The following is a 2387-nucleotide window of genomic DNA, read 5'->3' as shown; positions in this document are numbered from 1 at the left end:
GACAGCATTTGTCTTATTTTGAAATCCACCTACACTCATATTAGAAACTTAGTAAAAACTACTTAGCGATTCCAATTTGAATTTGCAGCCATAGGACCAAGATGTTCTGAGTATAAGTCTATCCATATGCCAGAAAAACTTCAGGAACTGTTAATGTCTCTTCTTTTACAGAGATTCCACTTCTATCTTGATGTAGTAGGGTCGATCAAGAAAATTAGAAGCCACGGACCAGAAAGCTAGTTTCTTTAAATACAACAAAAAGAAAAGTTTTTCCAACTACCTCTGTGCAGTAAGAAATATTTCTTTCAAGTATCAATTTCAACTGTATAATGAATTATAATTTGATGATTTTCAAAAATAATATAGAGTAACAACAAAATATGACAAAATTAAGACTATCTAAAACACTAAATGGAATAATAATTCAAATAAAGATTAAAATGAAATGACATTTATTATGGATTTTGTAATCAATATGTAATTATATATTTAAATTTTACTTTATAGACAGAAGACACAGTCAAGAAGGTTAATTTCAAATTTTACGACCAGCCACTTTTGCTTTTTTATAACATATGAAAATAATCACTCTTACTACTTGACTTCAAACAGGGACCTATAAATTTATTTAGACAATAATAATTAAGAACCTTTCCTTTTTCAGGACAGTAAAAAAATTAAATGACATTGAAGATACTGCTAAAGAAGCTTCACTTCTTGATTATGGCCTCTTCATTGAAGATCTGTAGGAATTATTCTAATTAATATTCAAATCTTCCCACAGCCTCTCCCACAGCCTCTCTGTTCAAAGAAATATTATCTTGAAATAATTTTTGTGAATTCAAATAAAAATTTGATCCACAAGACAATTCTACTATAAAGACATATGCACACATATGTTTATTGCAGCACTATTTACAATAACAAAGACTTGGAACCAACCTAAATGGGTTCTATCAATTATAGATTGGATAAAGAAAATGTGGCACATATACACCATAGAATACTATGCAGCCATAACAAAGAATGAGTTCATGTCCTTTGCAAGGACATGGATGAAGCTGGAAACCATCATTCTCAGCAAACTAACACAGGAACAGAAAACCAAACACTGCATATTTTCACTCATAAGTGGGAGGTGAACAACGAGAACATATGGACACAGGGAAGGGAACATCACACACCAAGGCCTGTCAGGGGGTAGGGAGTAAGGGGAGGGAGTGCATTAGGAGAAATACCTAATGTATGTGGGGCTTAAAACCTACATGACAGGTTGATGGGTGCAGCAAACCACCAGGGCATATGTATACCTATGTAACAAACCTGCACGTTCTGCACATGTATCCCAGAACTGAAAGTAAGAAAAGAAAAAAAAGATCTACAAGACAATATTACCACAATCAAGTCTCCTAAATACTTTCTGTATAATTTTTTTATTACAAAATATCGATAACATGGACACACTTTTAATATAACAGAATACTTAGTTACATCAGTTTCCCATCAACCCACTAAAGTCATTTAATGATGTACTGGTCATTCCCACTGATTGGTGTGAAGCTCTTCTACTAATGGTTCCCATTGTTTCCACTGTATTATTTTTCTTGCCAGACTTAGTTCATTTGCAGCTTGAAGATTCGCTCTCCTACTGGGCCACCTTGAAGTTGGTCTTGTAGCTTTTTAACATCTGGTTCCACTTCAGCCATAGCCAGCTTCTCATTTGTAATCTGTTCTGTATACTTTTTATACACTTCCTTTTTTTTTTTTTTTTTTTGACAGCATCTTGCTCTGTTGTCAGTCTGGAGTGCAGTGGCACCATCTCGGCTCACTGCCACCTCTGCCTCCTGGGTTCAAGTGATTCCCCTGCCTCAGCCTCCCAAGCAGCTGAGACTAAGGCACTCGCCACCATGCCTGGCTAATATATATATATTTTTTTTGTATTTTAGTAGAAACGGGGTTTCACTGCGTTGGCCAGGATGGTCTTGATCTCCTGACCTCATGATCTGCCCGCCTCAGCCTCCCAAAGTGCTGAGATTACAGGTGTGAGCTACCACACCTGGCCTATGTACTTCATTTTTAAGGATTTGCTAAAGAACATCAAGAATCTTTGTGTACAGTATTCTTAGCCTCTTGTGTGGGCTTTTCATACAGTCAGTGGTGTTCCTCAGGGTCTGATTCTGTTCTTACTAGTCTGTGCTCTTCTTGTCACTATGTCCTTATATCAAGACTTTTACTATCACTTGCGGAAAAAAGTAAATCTCAGCCTCAGTTTGAGTGATAACTCTTATTTTAAATTCTAACTATTTTTCAAGTTACAGATAAGGAGGGGTTCTTCCTACATACTGAAAGCTACTCACCACAAGTTACCATTACTTTTATACTATATT

The 2387-nt window shown here is 35.8% G+C and overlaps 1 pseudogene; it reads right to left on the bottom strand.

Annotated features, from left to right (window-relative positions):
- Positions 1 to 1521: 1521 nt before the first annotated feature.
- LOC135274842 (NADH dehydrogenase [ubiquinone] 1 alpha subcomplex subunit 5-like) lies at positions 1522 to 2147 on the bottom strand (annotated as a pseudogene).
- Between the last annotated feature and the right edge of the window lie 240 nt (positions 2148 to 2387).

This window comes from Aotus nancymaae, unplaced genomic scaffold (assembly GCF_030222135.1).
Source record: "Aotus nancymaae isolate 86718 unplaced genomic scaffold, 86718_ANA_hifiasm-v0.15.2.pri h1tg000014l, whole genome shotgun sequence".
NCBI classification, from domain to species: domain Eukaryota; kingdom Metazoa; phylum Chordata; class Mammalia; order Primates; family Aotidae; genus Aotus; species Aotus nancymaae.
This window is presented reverse-complemented; position numbering and strand designations above follow the sequence as displayed.